Raw genomic sequence first — 7,846 nt, forward strand, 5'->3', positions numbered from 1 at the left:
ACTGTTATTTATATTGTCTGCCAGTGGCTCTCCAAGGAGGGTTGGAAGGATCTGTCAATTTCAGTCCTCTCGTTTTCTCATTTTTCCAGTCTTAAATTCAGATCACCACATTTCTGCAGCAATTTGAGGTTTTTCTTTTCAAAACTCCTCATGAGCAGTGAGAGAATTCAGGTTTGCCAGCACACACCTTGGCATGGCTTTCCTTAGAATGATGGCCATTCGAGAGGGTGATATGTTTGTGATACATGGTTTATTTACATATATATACACCAGCTGAATATAAGAGGAACAGACCTGCAGCACCAACTCTCCAACAGATCTTGTTCCCCAATTAGGTTTCTAGGGCCCCTTCCCCCGCCCACTGAGCCATAGCTTTGGATTTAGCACAGAGAGCAAGCTAAGTATCTGTGTTTCTAAGCAGAAGAGAGGATTAGCCCAGACCTATTGTTTCCTGAGGGGACGCGGGTGGTGCTGTGGGTTAAACCACAGAGCCTAGGACTTGACGGTTCGAATCCCCTTAACGGTTAGCTCCCGTTGCTCAGTCCCTGCTCCTGCCAACCCAGCAGTTCGAAAGCACGTCAGAGTGCAAGTAGAAAAATAGGTACCGCTTCGGCAGGAAGGTAAACGGCATTTCCGTGCACTGCTCTGGTTCGCCAGAAGCGGCTTAGTCATGCTGGCCACATGACCCGGAAGCTGTACGCCAGCTCCCTCTGCCAATAAAGCGAGATGAGCACTGCAACCCCAGAGTCGGTCACGACTGGACCTAATGGTCAGGGGTCCCTTTACCTTTACCTTTATTGTTTCCCGATATCACCTCCAGCCAATGTGGTGGGGTATGGAGAAGCTGCCCAGTTTAGCTCTCGTCTGAAAGCATCTCCAGCTGGTAGTTTCTCCAGCAACCAGTCACCTATATGCTTTAGTCTTGCAGGGAAATCATTAGCAGATCTGGCTGTAGCTATGGACTTAAGAAAGAGACTCGTTTGACCACTTAGTGGCCTCACTTTCTACAAAATCCCATATTACAGATATAAAACCACAGGCTTGGGGGGGACCCAAAGATAGCATCCAAAACAAACAACCACACTCCCCCCCCCCCCAGTTTTAAAGTGGTAGGAAATCCTTTTTGCTTAATAGAACAATATGGCCCATGTCAATATATACAGATCATTCTATACTAATACAAAAATATGTTGAATAATGCCTGCAATATGAAAACTAGGCATGCCATTTCCAGCTAAGTTCCATAGTAGTGCTGAGGGTGGCAGGCAACATGGGAAGATCCCCAAGAGCTGTGTGGCTTGGATGGTGAATACCGGTAAGTTGTTTGAACAACCACAACTTACCTCCCATTCTTACACAGGAGGAGCATAATTATTTTCAAAGAGTAAATGCGTAAAATGATGAGGAGCCATTGCTCTAGCACTGTTATAAGATGCTAACTGGTGATGTATTTAATCCCAGAGATGCTTGACATTCAAAGAGTGAGTGATGTACGGCAGAGCATTTGTATGGGCCATCTGGAGATGTACACCAAACTCCACACTTGATGAGGAACTGAAACTTCTGATTCCAAGACCTAAATATGCATCAATCTCCGCTCTGGTTTTAATTGATTCCTAACAAGAAGAATTTTGGCAAACCGCAACATGCTTTTGTGTGAAATGCCTCTGTTGTTACAATATCATAAATTGTTTTTAATCATTTGCACATATTATCGTGTGATGGCAACCACAGATCTGTTGAAATGAATATAAGATTCTGATTAGGGGAAAATTGGTTTTGCAACTTACTTATTTATATTTTAAAAATGGTTTTGCAACTTATTTATTTATATTAAAACATTATATTATATTATATTATATTATATTATATTATATTATATTATATTATATTATATTATATTATTATATAAAAATATAAATTTATTTATATTATATTATTTATATTAATTATATTATACTAACCTGCTTTTCATCAAATGAACAATGCCAGGGCAGGGTACATGAAAAACCAGTACAACAAATTCATAAACAGAGAGAGAGAGATATCTCCAAAAAAAAAGAAACCTCTTACCATTTACTTAAAAGATTCAACATGTTTTGTTATCCTCTAGAATGTTACAGGGCAGTAATTTATAAGATGGAAATTGTGAATATATTTTTGCTCTCCCATTAGCTTTTACAGAATCTTTTCCTGTGTACAGGAATGCTGCTAAGGTCCTCAGGAGCATGGACTCTTTTAATCTTTGTACATTTCATGTGAAGGTCTGGAGTGGGTTTCTGAATGAATTCAGCTGGGCACACTTTGAAGCCTCCCTGTGATGAGGAACCCTGAAGACTTTTTAAATGAAAGCCTTTAGAAATACTCTTTAGACCTTTGTACTAAACATGTCAAAGTCTGATGAGGAACCTGTGCACCCAGGAATGTTGGGGACCAGGCATGAGGGCATGCCTGACCCCCACCCCATTCTTGGTGAATAGGACCCGTGTTGCTCCCTAACCTACCAGTCCAACTAATCTATTATCATCCACCAAATCATTCCCTTATTCCCATCCAGGTCATCATGCACCCCAGTGCCCCTGGTTTCATCTTTGAAGCTGGAATTAGATCATACCATATTTCTATATACTAAAAAAACCTCTAGCCAGCCCCAGTTTACAATGTGCTGAGAAGCTTCCTAATTCTCCGTTAATCTTGTATAACATGCAAAAATGAGTGTTGATTTCTGTAAAGTCCTGGAATTCATTACTACACCAAACAATGCACACGAATATGTCCAGGCCTTTGCCAAGTTACAGAGAATAGATGAACAGCTTGTATCTTTTTATCAGCATCCCGGAGAGGGGTGGTATTATTTGGCAGGGGTGGGGGTGCTCTGGGCCTCTGTGTTCTTTCTGCTACTAAAGAGCAGCCCCGTCATGGAGCATCCTTTGCTGGAAAGAGGAGCCAAGAAGATGGCCTTGGCAAAATAGAGGAGAAGCTGCAGATGCCCTGTCTGCTTATTTGGTGCTGCTGGTGGCAACATGACAAGAGACTAGAACCCTGCTTAGTGGAGCCTGTGCTGAGCATTTCACTTTCCTGACAATTAATCTGGAAATCTTCCTAACTTATACATCTGCTCATCTAATTAACACACTGCGGGATAAAGCTAAGTAAAGATGGACTGAAAAGAGGATAATTTGTTCTTTTTCTTTTTTTACTTGCATTTCCCTTAAAGCTTTGGGAGATTCCCCTGCCTTTGCCAACAAGTGTTTGGCTGCCACAGAGACAGACAGATGTGCACCTCTCCACCAAATAGTCACATCTGTGCTCTCTGTGCCCCATTAATGCCCTACCTACCTGTATAATATAGCACTGGACTGGGTCTTTTAAAAAAAGGTACCGTATATGTGCAGCATTCAAGAGTCATGGCTCGGTTTCGATTCTACTCAGCTGCTTTCAGCCCACCTGAGTTCTCGCAGATCTCTTCCAGTCGTACTTCTTAGAAAGTCTTTTGTTCCAAAGTGTACTCTCTAGATTTGCATTTTGGTGGAGCTGCCAACTAGAGAATGCAAGCAATGAATGCCAGGTCAACTACATTTATAGCCAACAAATATTTCTTTCCTTTGCAGGTATGGGGAGCTATAAAAATTGGTTGTAATATCCAATACATCTCTGTCTGTCTACTGAAATTTAAAGTGTGAATCAGAAGCATGGATTTTATCTGCAGTCATCTCTGTATATTGGAACATATGCTTCAGATTGCGCCATAAGTAGGATTTGTAAGTTTCTCTCGCCCCCTTTTCTTTTCTTTTCTTTTCTTTTTGTGCAGATATCCATAAAAGGTAATGTCCAAATACACACTAAGGGTTGTATCCACTTTTAGTCAGAGGAGACTCGTTGAAATGAATAGGCGTGTCTTTTCTAAGCAGCTGGCGATAACCCTAATTCTATTATTTACGCCGCATGACATTTTCTTTTCTTTTAGCATTTCCATTGGACTGCACCATCATTCCCTCATTAGCAAAGAAAACTGCAAGGGAATGGCATAGATTAACTACCTATTCAAAGGCTAGAAACGTAAGCAACTGTATTAAGGAATTAAATCCCATTGAATTCTGTGGATTTTACTTAGGAGTAAACATGCTCTTTGATCACCTTGCATGCTGTTGCTGCTGCTGCTGCTGCTTTTTGCAGTGGGACATTGGGATTCTTCTCAAAGCACAAACCTTTGAGAAAAACACCATACCAGGGACACAGAGGATAAACATCTTTAAGGCAGTTAGTTCCTCTTGAGATCGCACACTACTTCAGAGTCTTCATGCTTCAAGACATACATTAGCCAGGGCTTGTTCTGTACCTCTGTCCCATCCACTTGAACTTCATTTTCCTTTCTGCCTCACCAAAGATATTTATCTTTGCTGCCATTGCCATAGAGAAGCCAGATTGGAGGAAGGAGACAGACAAATGTATATCGCATCAATGGAGAATTCATTGCAGCGGGAAGGTGCAGAATACAGTGGGGGACAGAGAAATGGAGGAGTGGCTGGAGAAAACATGCAGAAATATGCATGAGATTGAGAGACACAGGGGTGTCGTGGTCATCAAAATGCAAAGCATTATTTAGTCCTACTCTGTGTTTATGACATCGCTGGTTCGAGGTGCACACACTGATATATTTGCTCAGTTCAGAGAAGAGGCTGGATGAAAAACAGAACAAGATATTTTCCAAATAGTCCACCGAGGTTGCTGAGTGGAGTCCTCCTAACAGTACCACAGTCTATTGAGGTTGCGTTGGCCAGGATTCAAAGGAGGATCTTTGTTGTGGCACCTATTTTGTGGCATGAACTTCCTATGGAAACCGGGCGAGCATCAATGATGGGTTGCTATTCTGGGCAGTTTAAAAAAAATAAATCTCTTTACCCTGCTAGTTTCCTGACTGTTGACATCGAGTATGTTTATGTTTTGTTTTGTTCTGACTGCTATAGCAGCTACTGAAATTATATGGCAATCTGGATGTTTTAACTGTTATTTGATTATCTTAAAGCTTTATGTATATTATGATCAGCTTTGAGAATTCCAAATGAAATTGGGGTATAATTTTTTAAGATAAAAATAAGAAATATGAATAAGAAATGAATAAGATCTTTCAAAAGAAGCATCAGTAAAAAGGGAGGAGTAGTGCGAACACACACCAAAGGGCTGCAATAGCACTTTATTATTACTATTATTATTTATTACATTTGTATATCCCCTTCATCTATAGATCTCAGGGCGGTGCACATAATAAAAATACAAGATAAAAATTTTAAGCATACTCAACCATTCTTTGATCCTGACTTCTGATGCCATATTGGGTCTGCGTTTTCAGTAGGGTCATGACCACTTTTGCTGCCACATGTTATTATATAGTTGCCAGAAAGTCAAGTGCAGAAGAGGGATTAGCTCCAGAATTCCAAAGGTCCTTAAGCCATCTAGGTCCATTTGAAGCACTTCATCATGTGCCCTCAGATTTTTGAATGACACCACCTGGTTGCACATCTCAGTGGTCTCAAAGCCTCTGAGCAAAAAAAAAAAAATCTAGAAGACTCATGCTTCTCAAGGATATCTGGCTATTAGTTAGTTGATAAAGAAAGTTAATACTCCCTTTTGCTAAGTGAATTGTATTTTCTCTCCTCAAATATCCACCTGTGATAGAGGTTTAACCAGTGGTTCAGGTAGAGTATCTGTGGCTGATCCCAGCATCACATTTTCAGCCACATTTCTTATATGATTTCCTTATGTTCTTATTACCTTCCTATTTGCTAGGCACAGGATAATAGAAAAATGGAGATAATGAAGGATACAAAAACATTCATTCTGTCATGGATGGATATTTGATTTTGGTAATGAACAACCAAGGCTCTAATATAATTGGCAGACTTACTTGCCTGTGCGTGGGCACTTAAACAGAGAGGGTATTTTGACAGCCCAGCATTGATTAAATTGGTCTTTAATTGAAGTAACCAAGTCTTAGCAATGCTGTAAATACTACATTAATTTCAAAACAGTGTTAATTGCAAAACATTTATTAATGAAAATAATTCAACATTATTTTCATAATTGCTGATTAAGAAATTGTTTTGGTCTTAAACTGTAATTACATAGCAATTATATTTTGTTTCGTTATAAATATACTACAAGTATGCTACAGTTACCACTGTGTGCTACATGAGACACAGTCTTTCCCTCCACAGTGGTGGCTGCTTAATTAAAATATTAATGTTGTCCTCATATTCACAATACTTCCCATACTTTATACGTCGACATGCAATGTAGTGCATAGTGTGTCAGACACACTTCAGTTAATTTCTGGAAAAATAAAATAACGTGCAAGCAAAGTAACTACCACAGTGGTGTTTTTCTCTCTGCCCAGGCAATGTCAGATTAGGGATGGAGCTGGCATCACACGGCGCTTATGGAAGAATATAGGGTTACAGAGAATGGATAGTCCTTGTCCTGTTCTAACTTGGCGCAAGGTTCCCAGGGGCAGCCAGGCTAAAGAAGAGGCACTTACTGGAATGGCAGGATCAAGTCCAGAAAAGAAGAATGAAGTCCAATGGTCAAGTAGGCTATGCTGGATCACAACCAGCAAGGGAAGGGAAGGTCTGTCAGGACCCAGGAGAGGTCACTGTGGCAAGGGCTAACTGGAAATCACCCAAAGAGAGCTGTTGACTCAGCAGCATGCTGAACTCTTCTGAAGACTAGTTGGTTAGCCGGCTGTTAACTCTGAGCTGCAATCTGTTTCTTAAAGGGCCATTGCTTGATTTGGTAGCCTCTAGATCCTATGCCATGGGAGCAATGAGAACTTCATCAAGGGTGTGCCCTCTGAATCTGAAAAAAAAAATCAGGCAAAACAATGCCCTTTGACTTGAATGGTCCTGGAGCAGGGGGTGATGCCTGCCTAGGCAATTCCTTCTTCCCTTCCCTGAATCTTCCTCTGAGCCAGAAGGGCACTAAGGCCAGACAGCATTGTGATTGTCTTCAGTTATGTGATTGTGCCTTGGATACACTCCAAAACTCCACATGGTTCAAATGCAGGCAATGAGTTCCATGAAAACAGAAGTGCCCTGAGCTCTTCATACAAGAGGACATGCACAACACCAGTGTGCCTGCAAAGCATTCCAGAAACTAAAGAGACAAAGAGAGTCCAGTGTGCATATTGGAGTCCCAGCATATATCTCCTAGCTATCAGACTAGTTTAGGTCTGACCTGAAATCTATCTATGTGTTGAGGAAGGGGGTTATTTTGATGTTTGCTCAGGGGTCTGTGATTTTTCTCAGCACACCAAAACATAATGGTATATGACATTTCAAGGGAGAAAGTGTACTTCGTGGAGAAGCAAAAAGAAAACAACATGTCATGTAACTTGTCTACCCATCACCTCAAAATGGGAATCCAGTGTTTGATTTTGTTATTAAATGAAGTGCAAAAGCATGGCTAGGAGTGCAGGAGTGACATGTTTGCTCTGAAATCAAATCTAGAGGGTGTATTCTAGTCCCAATTTTGCCCAATGTTTACTTGATTTCTTACATTCCAGATTCAGGGATGGAATCTTCATGGGCTTTTAACATAGGGTTATGTCTATGAGATTATAAAAGCTAGACTGTATAAACCAGGTACAGCTTTAATTAAAGAGAGGCTAACCTTCCTCTCTCACCCCCAGAAAGTATCTTCATAATGAATAGATGAAATGCCCCACTGATAACTTCTACTATGGATTCATTCCTTCATTCCTTTTTTTCTTTATCCCTTCAATTTCCAATCTACAACTGAAACTTCTACAATGTTTTATTGAACTGGATATCAGAAGACATCAATTTGCGAC

Source organism: Podarcis raffonei, chromosome 7 (assembly GCF_027172205.1).
Source record: "Podarcis raffonei isolate rPodRaf1 chromosome 7, rPodRaf1.pri, whole genome shotgun sequence".
NCBI classification, from domain to species: domain Eukaryota; kingdom Metazoa; phylum Chordata; class Lepidosauria; order Squamata; family Lacertidae; genus Podarcis; species Podarcis raffonei.